We start from the raw sequence: 19231 nt of genomic DNA on the forward strand, positions 1-19231 counted from the left end.
GCCATGAGTTGATAATGGTTGGAACTGGAAGATACAATGTTCAAGTGAATTTTAGCCATTCAAACTACTAGACAGAGTCAGGAGATCAGTTTTCAGAGAAGCATGTTAATGTTCTGAGACTTTATGAAAAATGTCTTTCCCTTTATAAATTTTCAGCATTAATTCTGAAGCTCAGACCTCAAGAACAACAACAAAATTTTCTCTAGAACGTTATCACTTAATGTGCATATCTGCAAGATGTGAACCTAATTTGGATTACATATTGTTGTTAGGTGCCGTCTAGCCAGTTCTGACTCACAGCGACCCTATGCACAACAAAGCAAAACACTGCCCGGTCCGTACCATCCTCACAATCGTAGCTATGCTTGAGCCCACTGTTGCAGCCACTGTGTCAATTCATCTCGTCGAGGGTCTTATTTGGGTATACTTATATAAGTACATATATATATAAATTATATTCTGTAATATATACACTTATATTCACTTTTCAATGTATAGATAGTCTCTCCACATATACAGCTAGCAACAGGACAAAAGAATTAAAGACACAAACATATTTAAGAGAGTGTAATTGAGACTATGGCCCGCAGACACGCTGCGGACTCAGAACTGAAGCCACTCCCAAAGTCCACCTTTCAGCCAAAGATTAGACAGGCCTGTAAAACAAATAACACACTTGAGGAACATGCATCTTATTCCTAGTTCAGTCAGTCATACTTCTTGTTCAATCAATCATACAAGACCAATGGGCAACACCTGCCCAAAAGCAAAGACAAAAAGGCAAGAAGGGACAGGAAAACTGGAGGAATGGACACAGAGGAACCCAGGGTGGAAAGGGGGAGTGCTGACACATTGTGGGGATTGCAACCAATGGCACAAAACAACTTGTGTATAAATTTTTGAATGAGAAACTAATTTGCACTATAAACTTTTACCTTAAGTGCAATTTTTTTTAATTTTTTAAAAAGTAAGACTTTGACTTTTATTCATTCCAGTTATCTTTATTCCTCACTACATAAATCTCTACCTCACAGTTTAGCTAACACGTTGATACATTTAAACCTCTGACAATACATATTCAAAATCTACTTCCTATTCCATCTTTCCTTAAGAAGTAAAAGGGAGAGGGGAGCTTAATATATATATACATTAGTGCTTTGTTAATCCATATCAAAGCAATCTTAAATTTCAAAAACAAAAATTTATAATATATATATTGCTGAAAAACTGACAGCAAGATTAAAATTAAAATGCAGTATTTGAAAATTCTAAAAACTGCAACACATTTCCATTTATAACTACAACGTGAAGAGGCACTGTCCCATCAATTAGCTGTCTCCTCACCTATTACAATCGGTTTTAAAAGGGGAAAGAGGGATTTCTCCTACGCAAAATGTTAGAGAATTCAGAGACAAGATGTAGAATAACTTAGAAAGGCTATACCACAATATATGACCAAAAACCACTACCTGCTTATCTCTATTTTAGTACATTTATCAACTCACAGATATTTAACTAGTTTAAAACTTGTAAACAATCTCATTTAAAAAAAACACACACACACAACCTTTTAAAGGAAACAAATTCAAAAAAGTTAAGCATCTAGTCGGTATGCTCTGCATCAAACAGCATTAAATATACTGCTGAATGCCTTCACTAGAAAATATTTAAATCATTCATAGCCAAAAACAATGTTTCATTTTGGTGAACACTTTTATAAAATCAAATAATTTTCTCTCCTGGATTTTTTACTACAAGTAAACTCCCTAAACTGTTTCTAATAAAAAGAATGGGTAGAGGAGACGGAAGATTTTAAAATGCAAAATCAACTGTGCAAATCCTAGTCTTGTTTAGTTAAGAAGTTAATGAGGCAGTTATCGTTTCTAATCTGAAACAACGTGACATTTCATAAATAAAGGGTAGGTTATTTAAAGGATGGTACATGCATTGGGGAGGGGAGGGAAGATGTTGTATGCACAGTAGTAACCATAAAAAATAATGTGGATTTCAACTGATTAACCTGGAAAAATGTCCACCACATATGGAATAATAAAACATTACAGAATAGTATGCAAATTTATCTCATTTCTAACTGCAAGGTGTGGAATCACCTTGTAGAAAGCTATTTGGTCTTTGTTCTTAGTTCATTCTAGCTGTACCAACACCTAAGGCTAATGAATAGGGGCTGACCAGACCAAGAGGGACCCACCTGGAGACCCAGTGCTGACTAAGCCTCAGGGAGGCATAATGTAATTTATCCTGGCCATGTGGTGAGGCCAAGAAAAGCTCTGAGCCTTAAGGCTCAGATGGAGCTTCCTCGTTGATGACCATGCACAAGAGAGGGTAGCAAGTCCCTCTTGGGACACGGAAGCTCTGTTCTATGGCCCCTCCCAAACCTCACCCTATGCTTCTCTTCCTTTGTATCCTTTTTGGTTGCAATAAACCTGTATTAAGTATAGTATGCTGTCAGTGAATTCTGAGTTGTTCCAGCAAACTAAACCCACAGGGGCAATGAGAGCCAGCAGGGGCTGGCATCTGTTTGTTTGGCAGTCTAAAAGAAGGCGTCCTAACGTGTGTGCTCTGATCTAGCTCTGGGTGACTGGGGCTAAAAGATGGTGTCCATCTAACTTGTGAACTCTGATCCAGCTCTGGGTAGCTGGAACTGAGAGAGAGAGTGCCACCACAATGGCTGGTGATGAGAATGGAAAAGTGGGAGGGTGAGGACCGGATCCATTTCCATACTTTGGAAATTGGATTCAAGCTGATCCTATCACAGAGTTAGCAATGAAGGTAGGATTTACCCAATGTGTCTCTTACTTAGAGCGCAAACATTATCTTTAAGTGTGTATGTATTAGAGATATGTAGAAGGATGCATAAAATGATATTAGCATTAGCTACCTCTAGATGAAGGAGCCCTGGTAGCACAGTGGTTAAGTGCTTGGCTGCTAAATGAAGGTTGGCAGCTGGAACCCACCAGTCGCTCCACAGGAAAAAGATGTGGCAGTCTGCTTCCATAAAGATTTACAGCCTTGGAAACCTATGGAGCAGTTCTACTCTGTCCTACAAGGTAATTATGAATAGAAACGGACTCAACAGCAACTGGTTTGGTTTTCCAGTTATCTCTAGATATATTTTTCTGTATTGCTTAATTTTCTTTTTAAAATGTACATCTATCATTTTAATAAACATAATACTTTTTATAAAATCATGAAGGAAAAAATGACCCTTTCCTTACTGTGTTTAATAAACATGTATAACACTAAGTGTGTAAATGAAACTGGATGAAAGAATTATAGCTTTCTTTTGAACATCTTTCAAAAAGTAAACTTCTATAGTAAAATTATTTTTAAAACAAAAGTAAGCTTTTTATGGTATCAAACAAGAACTTCAAGATATATATGTGTGTGTGTACACGTGTGTGTGTAGGAGGCAGACACAAAGCACTCTAATTCTTGTCTCAATTAACAATGCCTTTAAGGAGAAATTATGGCAAGTTTCTCCTTTTCTACTTTCCTAATATAAATAACTGTTCAAGTACTGTCATGTTTTTTTTGTTTTGTTTTGCTTTTTCAAATCCAACATCCCTATAGTTGTAGTTCTATAAAAGCATGTTGATTATTCACCTCAAGTTACTTACAATAAAGGAAATAACTGTAAATAGTAAATTAAGCTTCTAAAGAATTTTATCTTAACTAGTTTAATTGACCTAGAACTCTGTCCTCTTTTCATTAAGATCACCACAAGACTTTTTTTTTCAATTTTAAAATAATTTGAAAAACAAATTTCTTAAGGGTAACTACTTAAACATCCATTAAAAAGGTTTCAACAAAATTAGAAACTAGAAGATGTACATCAAGTAATCAGAGATTTTCACTATAATGTTGTTTTATACTAGCAAAAAAAGAAAAAGGAAACTAAATGAGGAACATCTGAAATTGATTAAATTATGATATATCTAAACAATGAAATACTACACAGCCTCTAAAATGTTCACAGCATACAGTGACAAGTAACATGATCTCATTCCTGTACTGTGTATATATACTTCTGCATAGATAAAAAGACTAAAAAGGTATACAACAAAATGATCTTTTCCAAAAAACTTTAATTTCTGTTACCTATAGAAAACATGTATTAACTTTGTAATAAGACAAGTTTTTACAACGCCATTGAATTTTTTTATGCATTACATCAAACAAAAACTGAGAAAATATTTAATAAGTGTTCTCAATAAAAATTGTCACCCATAACAATAAAAAACTCAACTACAGTATATTTCTTCAAAGACCCTTTATGATGCTAATTGAGCTATCATGTTCTGTAATCATTTAATTGAAGGTCTCACTGCTATTACCTCACATCTTATACCTGATAGCAGTGTGCAGAGTACAGTGGTATTTCTTGGGAGACTACTCAAACTATCATGATATCCCTTCTGAACTACTGTAACTCTCTTGATTTGCTGAAATAGAATTACAGAAACACTGAGAAGACATAATACACATATACTTTTAAAAAGCAATTTTCAATTGCATCTTAATGAATGCCTATACATACATACCACCCCTCTCCTCAAACTGCCACAGGAAATACAGTAAAAGAAAGGAACCTGTTATTAGGCTGGCAGAATAAGAAAATTTTAAAAAGAATTCCATTTTTATATATGATAGGTAGTTACACAATTTCTGCATATTAACAGAGCACCCTATCTTTAACCAATTTCACAGTCAACTTCTATCTGGATTAGATTTCTAGAAACAGTGCCAGGAACTAAAATAAAAGCAAAGACCAGGGACTTCACTAATTTATTCCCATGATATTTGAAGATGAAACCATGACTCAGAAAAGCTTCTTAATGCCAGAGATAGGAGTGGGAGAATGGTTTCAGGAGGGCATCCTCCTTCCAAAGAAATACACCAGTACCAGTTGCTGTCAAGTTGATTCGTACTCAGGGCAATCCCACCAAATATAGGGCATATTTATTTACTCCAGAAATTAATCATGAACATCTATCACGTACCAGGCACTTATCTAAGTGTTTCAGATATATCAGTGAGCAAGAGAAACCAAGATCTCTGTCCGTGTGAAGCTTATATTTTATCAAGGAAAAACATATAAACATTAAACATACATAAGTAAACTATATGTTGTTTTAGAGAATTAATGCTATGAGGGAGAACAGGGTGGGCATACAAAGAAAAGTGAGATTTGAGACTGCATAGATGAGGGTAGTCAAACATATAGGATGGGAAGAGAATTCCAGACAGAAGGCACATCCAAAGGCAGGAGTGTGTCTGCATTTGATGAAGAACAGAACTGGATCAAGAGTGAGCAAGGCAGACAGAAAGGAGTAAATAAAAGGTGAGATCAGAGACATAACAGGGGAAAGTCATACAAGGCCTCACAGATGAAGGTAAGGACTTTGGTTTTTACCCTGAAGTGAAATGGAGACCCCTGAATTGTCTTAAGGAGAACAAGGGCAAACCAGCTTAGGGTATTAAAAGATCCCTCTAGCTGTTACATTACTAACAGACTGTAAGGAGGCAAGCGTAAAATGCAGGGAGACCTGTTAGGATACTATCACATTAACTCAAGCAAAAGAAGATGTTGATCCAGAATACAGTCGCTGCACTAAAGTGTTGAAATATGGACAGATTCTAGGCACATTTTGAAGATAGAGATATGGAGGTGAGAGAAAAGAGTCAAGGTTTTTACCCTGAAAAACTAGAAGAATGGAGTCATCAACAAATGAGATAGAGAAGGATTCTGGTGAAGAGGATTTGGCAGAGAAGATCAGAAGTTCAGTTTTGAACAAGTTGAGTCTATTAGAAATCCGAGAGGACATGCTGAGAAGGCCACTGGATACAACAGTCCAAAAATGGTACAGACGTTTATCTCACATAAATGACACACAAGAAGATTCAACATATATATGAGTCCCACAAATAAAACAAAGAAAATGGAACAATAAAAAGCGAAGAAAAAAATTACAAGTCAAGAAAACTTTCCTGATGAGTGAGTGAGTGACTGAGAAGGGAGGAGAAAGGAAGGGAGGAAGCACGCTTGAAACTACATATTAATAGAACTCACTACATTCCTGAGGAAAAATGGCTTAGAATGACCAACACCAATACATAATATACTATTTTAAAAATTCTTTTTTTATATAGTATTATGTAAAGCTAGGCAAAGACAAAAAAAAGCTAAGTCACTTATAAAGAAAACCAAATTGACATCAGACTGTAAAAGCAATGCTTTATGCCAGAAGATAATTAAACAACATATGTCAAACACTCCAGGAAAGGATTTTATACTCACACAAACTGAATTTCAAGCATTAAGCTGCAGACCAACTTTCCAAACACAGTGGAACTCAAGAAACACTGTTCCATAGCTCTTCCTGAAGAATTTATAACAGAATGAGTTTCAGACAACCCAAATAACTGGAGAGTCCCCATCAACATAAAAACAGTGTGGGAATTAGACGTATATTTATCTGTAAAAAACTGAATGATGGTTACATAGGAGACATCATAATATATAATGGCTATGTGCTTTGAAAATGTAGATATAGCATAACTACCAAAAAATGAGGGGAAAATAAAGAGATCACACAAAAACTAGAATAAACTTGCTGACTGCCTTATAGATATTAATTGGAAATAAAATAATATTATTTTAAATCAAATGCTGGGGAATAGAAAGGTTACTAGGTAATCTCAATAGTACTTAGAAAGTAAGGAACAGATAATAATGCAAAAAATGGGGTGATTAAGTGCATTATATAAAGGTTTTAATATAAAAGAAGTAGTTCAAGCAAAAATATAAACTTCATAAATATCAAATTAAAAAAAAAACCTAAATGGAGATCAAGGGGTCAATAATTAAAGCAAAGATGGGGGAAGGGCGCAGCAGGGAAGCAAGAATAATGGAAATGGAACGACCTGAATGGAAATAAAGAGAATGCTGACGCAGTGTGGAAATTGTAACCAATGTTACTGAACCATATGTGTAGCAATGGTTAAATGGGAATGTAATTTGCTGTGCAAAAATGCAACAAAATAATTTTAAAAAAAAACTAAGACAGACAGAATGGAACATCACATAAAAAGTTAAGATATATTCTTACACCCACCTCACACCCAATTCAAAAAACTAGAAAAAGAACAAAACAAACAAAAAGAAAGCACCAGAAATAAATCAGTAAAGAAAAAAGGATGGGATTCAGGAACATAAAAAAAGACAATAGTGCAAAACTTGGTAAAATGTTTAGTTTACAATACTGTACCAATGTAAACTTCTTAATTTTGATCATTACACAATGATTATGCAAGATGTTAACATTAGGGGAAGCTGAGTGAAGAGTATACAAGACCCTCTACTATTCTTGCAACTTTTTTGTAAGTCTAAAGTTATTTTAAAATAAAAAGATTTTCTTAAAACTCTGGGAAAAATGTTTTTCACCACTGGAGAGAATACTAGTAAACCAACTCATTATTTTAAAAACAAGTACATAAAGACAGAGAGTCAAACATTTTTCCTGCCTTTCCTATGTGAATTGTAACACTAGGTAACCAAATAGTTGATATGGGGAATCTTCTCTTATATATTCCATCTATTAAGTAAAAAGAGCACAATAACACTAGAATATTACATTTTTCTCTCTCTCTAATAAATTAACAGACGTAGTTACTGATCATCAACAGCCACTAGTATCACCAAAAAAAAAAAAACCGAAATCATATGTCTCCTGATAAACCACACTACATATGAAGTAGTGTTACTGTGTGTCTTAGCTATCTAGTGCTGCTACAACAGAAATACAAGTGGATGGCTTCAACAAACAGAAGTTTATTCTCTCACAGTCTAGTAGGCTAGAAGTCCAAATTCAGGGTGTCAGCTCCAGGGGAAGCTTTTTCTGTCAGCTCTGGAGGAAGGTCCTTGTCATCAATCTTCCCCTGGACTAGGAGCTTCTCCACAGAGGAACGCCAGGTCCAAAGGACGTGCTCTGCTCCCGGTGCTGCTTTCTTGGTGGTATGAGGTCCCCCGTCTCTCTGCTAGCTTCTCTCTTTTATATCTCAAAAGAGATTGGCTTAAAACACAATCTAATCTTGTAGACTGAGTCCCACCTCATTAATATAACTGCCACTAATCCCATCTCATTAACATCACAGAGATATGATTTTACTATGTGTTTTAAATCCTATCAGATGACAAAATGGTGGACAATCACGATACTGGGAATCGTGGCCTAGCCAAACTGATACAAATATTTTTGCAGGACACAATTCAATCCATGACACCGTGGTAGACGGACAGCAAAATAGTTCCCAATGGTCCCACTTTCCGGGGTTCATACCTTTAACTAGTCTCCTCCCACACAGTTATCAGGGTAGGTCTGTGTGATCAAAAAAATGTAACAAAAATGGTAGAATAACACTTCTGGGGTCATTAAAAGGCACTGCAGCTTTCCCCTCTCTCATCACTCAACTCTATGGGACAGCCTTGAGGACAGAAAACCAACAGCTATGTAAATGAGCCATCCTCCAGCCCCTGTCAAATATTCAGATGACAGCAGCCCTGGTAACAGGTTCACTGCAATTCATGAGAGACCTTGAGCCAGAACTACCCAGCTAGACCACACCTAGATTCCTAACCCTTAAAAACTGTTAGATAATAAATGTAGTTTTAAGGTGCTAATTATTGGGGTCCCCACACATCTGTCAGTTTGTTGTACTGTGGTGGCTTGCGTGTTGCTGTGATGCTGGAAGCTATGCTACCAGTATTTCGAATAACAGCAGAGTCACCCATGGTGGACAGTTTCAGCAGAGCCTCCAGACTAAGACTAGGAAGAAGGACCTGGCAGTCTACTTCTGAAAAAATTGGCCAGTGAAAACCTTATGAACAGCAGCAGAACACTGTCTGGTATAGTGCTGGAAGATAAGCCCCTCAGGTCGGAAGACACTACTCAAAATACAACTGGGGAAGAGCTGCCTCCTCAAAGTACAGTTGATCTTAGAGACTTGGATGGAGTCAAAGTTTCAGAACCTTCATTTGCTGATGTGGCACAACTCAAAATAAGAAACAGCTGCAAACATCCATTAATAATCGGAACATGGAATGTACGAAGTATGAATCTAGGAAAATTGGAAGTTGTCAAAAATAAAGTGGAACTCGATTTCCTAGGCATTAAACCCACAAAAACCCATTGCCATCGAGTCAATTTCAACTTATAGCAATCCTATAGGACAGAGGAGAAATGCCCCATAGGGTTGCCAAGGAGCAGCTGGTAGATTTGAACTGCTGACCTTTTGGTTAGCAGCCGAGCTCGTAATCACTGCGCCAGCAGGGCTCCATCCTAGGCATTAGTGAGCTGAAGTGGACTGGTATTGGATATTCTGAATTGGACACCATGTGGTCTACTATGCCAGGGATAATAAGTTGAAGAGGAATGATGCCGCATTCATTGTCAAAAAGAAAATTTCAAGATCTATCCTGAAGTACAACGCTGTCAGTGATAAGATACTATCCATACACCTAAAAGACCAGTTTATAGGATTATTATTCAAATTTACGCACGAACCACTAATGCCAAAGATGAGGAAACTGAAGAATTTTACCAACTTCTGCAGTCTAAAATTGATCAAATGTGAAATCAAGATGCAATGATAATTACTGGCTATTGGAATGCATCAGTAGGAAACAATGAAGAAGGATCAGTAGTTGGAAAACATGACCTTGGTGCTGGAAATGATGCCAGAGATCACATGATAGAATTTTGTAAGAACAAGGACCTATTCATTGCAATTACCTTTTTTCCACAACATAAACTGCAACTAGACAAAAGGTGGAATACCCAGGAATCAAATCAACTACATTTGTGGAAATCAACTACATTTGTGGAAAGAGAAGATGGGGAAGCTCAGTATCATCAGTCAGAACAAGGCACAGAGGCCGACTGTGGAACAGACCATCAAATACTCATATGGAAGTTCAAGTTGAAGCTAAAGAAAATTCAAGCAAGTCCACGAGAGCCAAACAAAGTATAACCTTCAGTATACCCCACCTAAATTTAGAGACCATCTCAAGAATAGATTTGACCCATTGCACACTAATGACCGAAGACCAAACGAGTTGTGGAATGACATCAAGGACATCATACATGAAGAAAGCAAGAGGTCATTAAAAAGACAGGAATGAAAGAAAAGACCAAAATAGATGCCAGAAGAGACTCTGAAATGTGCTCTTAACATCAAGTAGCTAAAGCGAATGCGAGAAATGATGAAGTAAAAGAGCTGAACAGAAGATTTCAAAGGACAGCTCAAGAAGACAAAGTATTATAATGGAATATGCAAAGACCTGAAGTTAGAAAACCAAAAGGGAAGAACACACTTGGCATTTCTCAAGATGAAAAAGTGAAGAAAAAATTCAAGCCTCGAACTGTAATACTGAAGAATTCTATGGGGAAAATATCAAATGACACAGGAAGCATCAAAAGAAGATGGAAGGAATACACAGATTCACTGTACCAAAAAGAACTGGTCGATGTTCAACCATTTCAGGAGGTAGCATATGATTAAGAACCAATGGTAATGAAGGAAGGAGAGTCCAAGCTGCACTGAAAAGAATGGCAAAAATCAAGGCTCCAAGAGTTGACAGAATACCAAACGAGATGTTTCAACAAACGGATGCAGCACTGGAGGTGCTCACTCATCTATGTCAAGAAATCTGGCAGACAGCTTCCTTGCCAACTGACAGAGATCCATATTTGTGCCTGTTCCAAAGAAAGGTGATCGAAGAGAATGCAGAAATTATCAAACAATATCTTTAATACCACACAAGTAAAATTTTGCTGAAGATCATTCAAAAGCAGTTGCAGCAGTACATAGACAAGGAACTGCCAGAAATTCAAGCCAGATTCAGAAGAGGCCATTGATGATGTCAGATGGATCTTGGCTAAAAGCAGAAAATATCAGAAAGATGTTTACCTGTGTTCTATTGATCATGTAAAGGCATTCTACTGTGTGGATCATAACAACTTATGAATAACATGGCCAAGAATGGGAATTCCAGAACACTTAACTGTGCTTATGAGGAACCTGTACATAGACAAAGAGGCAGTCGCTCGAACAGAACAAGGAGAGGTTGTGTGATTTAAAGTCAGGAAAGGTTTGTGTTAGGGTTGTATCCTTTCACCATACTTATTCAACCTGTATGCTGAGCAAATAATCTGAGAAGCTGATTACATGAAGAAGAACACAGCATCAGGATTGGAGGAAGACTCATTAACAACCTGCAATATGCAGATGACACATCTTGAAGGACTTGAAGCACTTACTGATGAAGATCAAAGACTAGAGCCTTCAGTATGGATCACACCTCAACATAAAAACAAAAAACCTCACAACTGGACCAATAAGCAACATCATGATAAATGGAGAAAATACTGAAGTTGTAAAAGATTTCATTTTACTTGGATCCTCAGTCAATGTCCACGGAAGCACCAGTCAAGAAATCAACGCGACATATTGCATTGGGCAAATCTGCTGCAAAAGATCTCTTTAAAGTGTTGAAAAGCAAGGATGTCACTTTGAGAACTAAGGTGCAATTGACCCAAGCCATGGTATTTTCAATCGCCTTATATGCATGCAAAAGCTGGACAATGAATAAAGAAGACCGAAGAAGAACTGATGCCTCTGAATTATGGTGTTGGTGAAGAATATTGAATATACCACGGACTGCCAGAACGAACAAGTCTGTCTTGGAAGAAGTATAGCCAGAGTGCTCCTTGGAAGCGAGGATGGCAAGACTTTACCTTACATACTTTGGACATGTTATCAGGAGAGACCAGTCCCTGGAGAAGGACATCATGCTTAGTAAAGTGGAGGGTCAGCAAAAAAAGAGGAAGACCCTCAATGAGATGGACTGACACAATGGCTACAACAATGGGCTCAAGCATAGCAAAGATTGTGAAGATGGCACAGGACCAGGCAGTGCTTCGTTCTGTTTTACATAGGGTCACTATGAGTCGGAACCCACCTGACAGCACCTAACAACAACAACAAATATTTGGGTAGTTTGTTATGCAGTAATAGATAACTAATAAAGTTGCCCCCCCCCCCCAAAATTAACTGCACCTGAATCTGATCAAGTCTTGAGAGCCAGCTAACACATTACACAAAAATACCAAGGACAGAAGACCAATTTAAACAACACCACGAGGATACATTTGGCAAAATGTAGACTGTAAGAAGCTCTACAGGACAAACAACAAACAAACTAGAAGAAAAAAAAAGATGGAGGGGGAATTTACATTAAAAGAGACTTACAATATGTAACAACTGTGTTGCAATGTGTGGACCTTGTTGGGATCTGATTCAAACAAACTTAGACAGAAGTGGAAAACTGAGTGGTGACTGGGCATTTGATGCTACTAAGGAAAAACTTTGTAATTTTTCTAGACGTAATAATGGTATTGTGGTTAGTTTTGAAAGAAATCATATGTCTGGCATTTACTTCAAAATAATATGAGTAAGTGGAGATACAGATGAAACAAGACAGGCCATAAATTAATAACTGGTGAACCTGAGTGATGAATATATGAGGATCAATATACTATTCCACTTTTTTCTGTTTGAAATTTTCCATAACATAAAGTGGGGGAGGAGGGGGAAATAATTGCTAAAAGAGGATCAAGAACATAACATAAACTGGAGATAAGCATCTAAAGAGAATCTTCAGAGTACAAGAAACTCCTACCCAATTATTGCCGTCTCCCTTTCTCAAACTCTCTCCTGCAAACAATGATATAGTGTCGAAAAGAGCTCACGTGTCCTTTTAAATATAAACCAAAAAAAAACCCATTGCCATTGAGTCAAGTTTGACTCATAGTGACCCTACAGGACTGAGGAGAATTGCCCCATAGGGTTTCCAAAGAGCACTTGGTGGATTCGAACTGCTGACCTTTTGGTTAACAGTCATAGCTCTTGACCAGTATGCCACCAGGGTTTCCCTTTAAATATAAAAGGTAGTTATTAGATCAGAAACTGAAATTGCTAACTAAAAACATATTAGGTATATTACATACAAAATGTTTAAAAGAAGTATAATTTCATCTTGTATAAAAATGTACAAGATGAGCTACAAAAACCTTAAGGAAGACTGAGAAAGTGGCAATTTTTATGTAAAATTAAGCAGTGTTTGTCAAGGAAGTGTAATTTCACTACTATTTTTAAAATATTCTTAAAAACATAAAATGTATTTGCAACAGATATTTTTAAAAGGCGAATGCCCTAATACATGAGAATAATCAGTAAGAAAAAGATCAATAACCCAAAAGAAAAGCAGACAAGCAATATGAAGAGTTTACTGAATAAGGAAATACAAATGCCCTTAAACACTGTCATTCCTAATATGAGATGCAAATTAAAACTACAATAAAATATACGTACAAGAAAATTCACTATAGCACCGTTTGCTCTTGTGTGGCAACATACTGTGAACAAACTTTCCATAATTAGAAACTGGTAAAATAAACTATGATACATTAATAAAATCACTGTGTATGCGCTAAAACAAATGAGACAGATCTATGTATACTGATACAGAACCATTTCCAAAATATATTGTTAAATGTTAACAAGATTCAAAACTATTTTAAATATGCTATAATCTGTGCTTATAAAAAAGGGAGTAGATATATACATATGAATTATACAGATATATAGGTATGTCTGTAAATAAACAAAAGAAAATGGTAACAGTGATTGCCTCTGATGAAGGAAGGAACTAGGGAGTTAGAATAGGAAAACCTCACTTCATAAGAGTTTGAATTTGTTAGCTATGTACACGTATTATCAGTTTTAAAAAATAAGAAAAATGTTTAAAAAAAAAAAGGGGGGGGGTGGAAATCTTAGGTGTCATCTAACTCAAAGATGTCTCCAGAGGGTTACATAAAAGGCCCAAGACTATCCGGCTACGTCCAAATTGCAGTTCTGCTTCCCAAATCTTTACTGTTATGGTACTGACTGGTCTGCAAAACAAGTTAACAGGCTGTGGAACCCGATACGGAGTTCTGAGTGTCTGATTCAGGAATGCAGTCTGAAACACTACCAACTGCATCCTCCTGAAACATGGTGAACCATTCTTTTCTATCTTTAAGGAGAAGTCCTGGTGGCACAGTGATTAAGTACTCAGGCTAATGGAAAGATGGAAGGCTTGAATCCACAAGCTGCTCCACAGGAAGAAGATGCGGCAGTCTGCTTCCATGAAGGTACAGCCTTGGAAACCCTATGTGGCAGTTCTACTCTGTCCTACAGGGCCCGTTATGAGTCAAAATCGACTCAACAGCAATTGGTTTAGGTCTTGGTACTTCAAAACAGACAACGCTAGTAACATAAAGGAGCTAATGTTTGTTTCCAACCTCCAGAAGTTCATCATGAACTTTCAGAGCCACCAAAAACCCAAACTCACGGCTGTCAAGTCAATTCTGACTCACAGCGACCCTGCAGGACAAGAGTAGAACAGCCCCTATAGGGTTTTCAAGGCCATAAATCTTTACAGAAGTAGACTGCCACACCTTTCTCCCACGGAGCAGCTGGTGAGTTTGAACAAAGTGCTTAACCACTGCACCACCAGGGCTCCTTTCACAAAGTATAAATTATAACTGTGGCAATTATAAATGACTATAAGTGTGAGTTGCACTCCAGGCATTTGGGGAAGGGAGACTTCTCCCCTTTCAACCAAAGGTGTTTCTTCTAAAAGCAGTATCACAGAAGCAAGTAAGTGTAGAAAACACGATTTCTTCTGCTTTTCTATGGCATGGTAGTTCCTCTGCACTCATACAGAGAAAAAAAATGAAGGTACCAAAGTTCTTCATGTTCAACAGCTTGTAGTTCCATTTGTAACAAACATTAATACCATTTTAAAAGTAAAGTAAATAATCTCACTAGCTGAAAATAGCTCCCAGGAATTCATTTAAATCCTCCTTTGGATTACTCCAGCCTCAAGTGATCTCTCCTTCCTCTGAACTCCGAAAGCAATTATTTGTACAATTTATCTGGCAATTAATCCTGCATTGCCTTGTTAAATCTCTTTCATTATTCTCTGAAATGTTAAATCTTCTCTAGTTATCTAACTTTCGTATTTATTTCTCATCTCCCCAAATAGACTGTGAATTCCTTGAAAGAGATAAAAGTCTTATATTGTTTTGTATACACACTGACACACAGAGTGGCTGGAACACAGTAAATACAAAGATTTGTTGATTTAAAGAAAAAGAAGTTACATTAAGAAAATGTTTAAAGTCACGCCAACTAAGAAACTTCAAGCCACAGCTGACAGGATAATGTACTATTTTGTTTCCCTGACTCTTGAAGCAATGCAGGGTAGAAAAAGGGCATGGTCTCTGCAACCTTGTTAGGTACCACCGATTCCAAATGACAGAGACCCCATGTGACAGAGTAGATAGCGTTTTCTTGGCTGTAATCTTAAAAGAAGCAGATCACCAGGTCTTTCTCCCACAGAGCTGCTGGGTTGGTTCAAACAGCCAACCTTTTTGGTTAGCAGCCGAGCACTTAATCACTGTGCCACCAGCACTCCTTATCTGGAATTTAAGGGCCTCAATTTGGATCCTCTTCCTTGAGAGCCTGTGGACTTAATCATAAACTTCAATTTCTTCATCTCTAAAACGAAGATAACAGAAGTTACCTCTAGGAGGTTTTATGATTGGTAAATGAGAACGTATATGTAAAACTACTGGTATTCCTTACTTTAGAAGATTTTTAACATTTTTTCATGCTTTTATCTTCACATAGAACATGTCATGCTATTGACAGTGTGCCATAGTTTAATTGGCAGTTTTACATTTTCTTAGTAGTACATAAAATAATGATGAATTTTGTGAAGTGATAGCATCTTAAATTTGATGGTATTTGGCAAAAGCTGGTAGCATTGTCAACAGTGCTAAGCTTCATCTCCTCCTTCCTCCCTCACACCCATTCATACACTGTAATATGGATAGGAAACACTCTACTCAGTTGGAAATTGGGATTGCCACCAAATTCATTCAAAGTACTTACTCAGTACTTTGGCATACAGTATATGCTCAATAAATAGAAACTCTATGGCCACTCTGAACTCATTCAACAAATATTTGAGCACCTATTATGTGCCTGCCACTATTCTGGGCACTAAGGATGTACCAGTAAACAAAATATGTAACTCCCAGTTCTCACAAAGTTGATGTTCTATTAACACATCCGATGTCCGTGGCTCAAGAAAGGAAATGTCAAAATTCACAACTGGGTCCACAGACTGTCCCCAAGATTGCAAATGCTCAACCACCCAAGAGAGATACTAAAACACAACACTACCTAGGCAAACCATTAGTGCAAACCTGACCAAAATGCAAAGTGAAGTCCTACAAGCAGACATCAAGCTTTTTACTGTTGTAAATAAAAGTTTGAGAAACGCAAAACAGCCAGAACAGATACTGAAAGTTTAAATTAAATAAATAAAAGAATGGGGACATAATACTATCTTTAGTTTCTGATAACAAAAAATATATTAGTTTCATTTGAAAAACAGGAATAATAATTTTGGTGAAATAAATTTAGCAAGATATACAGCTCTTCTCAGAAGGCAGAGCAATTCATGGGTACCTAGTACAGACTAGAAGCTTGGTGAAAGAAACAATCACCAGTTCAAACGAACAGGATGGGCAGTTTGACAAGAAAGAAAAACGAAACCGAAGGTTTCTAGTTGCTCAGGCCAAAAACTTGAGTCACCCTTGATTCTTCTCTCTTCCTCTCTGTTCCCACATCAAATTCGTCACAAAATCTTGCTGCCTCTGTCTTCAAATAATACAAAATCTGGCTACTTCGTATCACCTCTACTGCCACCACAATGGTCTAAGCCAACATTATCTGTTACATGGATTACTGTAATAGTCTTCTACTAGACCTCCCTGCTTCTACATTTGCCCCCTTATAGGCTACACTTCACAAAGCAGCTGGAGAGATCTCTTTAAAGCTTAATTCAGTTTACTTACTATCTGCTAAAACCCTACAGTGCATGTACTTTGTGTGTGTGTACTACAAGCACAAAGAAAAAAGACTGGAAAGATATACACGAAATCTTTAATAATGGATGATAATCTATTTTCTTCTTTGTACTTTTCTGTATTTTTCACATTTTCCACATGAACATGAATGACTTACTATTATAACCAGGAAAAAAGAAATGCTTTAATTGGAGAGAAAAAAAAAAAATCAACGATCATAAGATGACCTTTTTGGAATAACCAAAAATAAAATAAAAAACCTGCAGTGGTTTCTCACTTTGCTCACAAAGCAAAGGCTGACGTCCTTAAAACTGTCCACAAGACCCTATTCAAAGCTAGTCCCACTGTTACCTCTCAGATTTCTTCTCTTACTGCTTAGGCCTTTGTTCACTGTGCTCCATCCACAATGACCACCTTGCTGTTCTTCAAACCAAGATGCTCCTAACCAAAGGGCCTTTGCACTGACTTTTCAAGCTGCACAGCAGGCTCACTGCCCCTCTACCCCCACCCCCCCATATTCACTCGGTTTACTCCCTGGACTCTTCCCTCAAATGTTACTTTCTCAGCCAAGCTTAGGTGACTACCCATCTAAAATGCAAACCCCCTTACACACACGCACTCTTCCCCCACCCCACCCCCAGCTCCCTTACACTGCTTTTTTTTCTACAGCCATTCTGGTCACTGCTGTATCCCTATACCAGCTAGAGAACAGCCTGTCGCGTGGCTAGCCTCAGTAAGTCTTTATGGAATAAATTAAAGCGTAGAAGCAGGCAGGAGGGTTAAAGGATTATGGAGGGTATGAGGATGGGTGTGTTTTGGGGACAGGAGAACTAATAGAAAAATCAATCCGACAGTAGCAGAGAATTCATCTGGAGCAAAGAAGCCTTTCAAAGATAAGGGAAAGATCTGGTTAACAGTAACCAACCAGGAAAAATAGGGACCGGAAGTTGATACACACACAAAAAAGCTGTGGGCTAGAGGAAATTTAGGCTGAGAGGGAATGGATACAACAGAGATAGGATGAGGGCTGAGAGGGAAGTGCATGAGGAGGACAGAAGACTTATAGACACAGGAAAGGTCAAGAGGAAGGATGAAACTGTATAAGGGAGGAGCACATCACAAGGAAAGGGTGGAGACCATTGTTATGTTATACCACTGTTCTTGTTCAAATATAAAATCTGTTCTTGTTCAAACATAAAACCTAACAGTCCTGAAAAATATATATATTATGTATTTATATGCCTTTATTTCCAATATGTAAATGAAATGACTTGAGAATGTTAAAACACACAAAGATATATACATCTGATACATTACTTTAAACCTTCAAATTGCCCACTGCAGAAGTGCATTAACAGTTTAAAAGGTTAATTCAGAAAACTTGAGCTTCTCAATAATCTCATTCCTTAATACCATTCTTAGGCAGCTGTCATGAAAGAGTGAAAGAGGGTAGAAGTAGGAGATTACGAAGTGTCTGTAATCGACTCATCATCATTCTGCTCTTCCAATTCACAAGACTGGAAAACCTGGACTACTGTCATTATGAAAACATTATAATGTTTTTTGCCTTCAAATCTGAAACAGCCAAACGATAATACAATTACAAATTTTAATATAAAGCCTATATGCCTTTTGAAAATTTAACAGGAATCTAAAATAGAGATTAAAATGGTTCTTGAAACACACATACCAAATGAATACTGAGGTCACACAAATCTTTTTAAAACTTTGTTCTAATTTTCTGAGCTTTCTAACACAGTATAAAATTCTATAAAAACTTTGTATAACTAAAAGAATTAGTATATATAATCTCAGATTCACAATAAATCCACTGAAATAAAAAATTAAAATTCATTTAAAACTAACAGCTAGGATTTACGGAAGCAGAAGTTTTTTAATAAATTTTATAAGTTCAGTGTTTATGGCCACACTATTCAGACAGAGATCAAACATATAGTACCTTAGATGTGTGAATTTATACATTGCTCACTAAAAGCTGGTCAGATATCATTTTATCATTGATAGAGTAGCTTCAAATTCCACTCAGAGTGCAACAGTTGCACTGAATACCAGCAGTCTAAGCATGCCTGCATGTTATTATGGGAAATAGTGGAAAATTTCACAGGCTGACATCCAGAACGTCTGCGGTTCTTTTTCATATTTTTCTT

The sequence above is a fragment of the Trichechus manatus genome, unplaced genomic scaffold, assembly GCF_000243295.1.
Source record: "Trichechus manatus latirostris isolate Lorelei unplaced genomic scaffold, TriManLat1.0 scaffold00008, whole genome shotgun sequence".
NCBI lineage: Eukaryota > Metazoa > Chordata > Mammalia > Sirenia > Trichechidae > Trichechus > Trichechus manatus.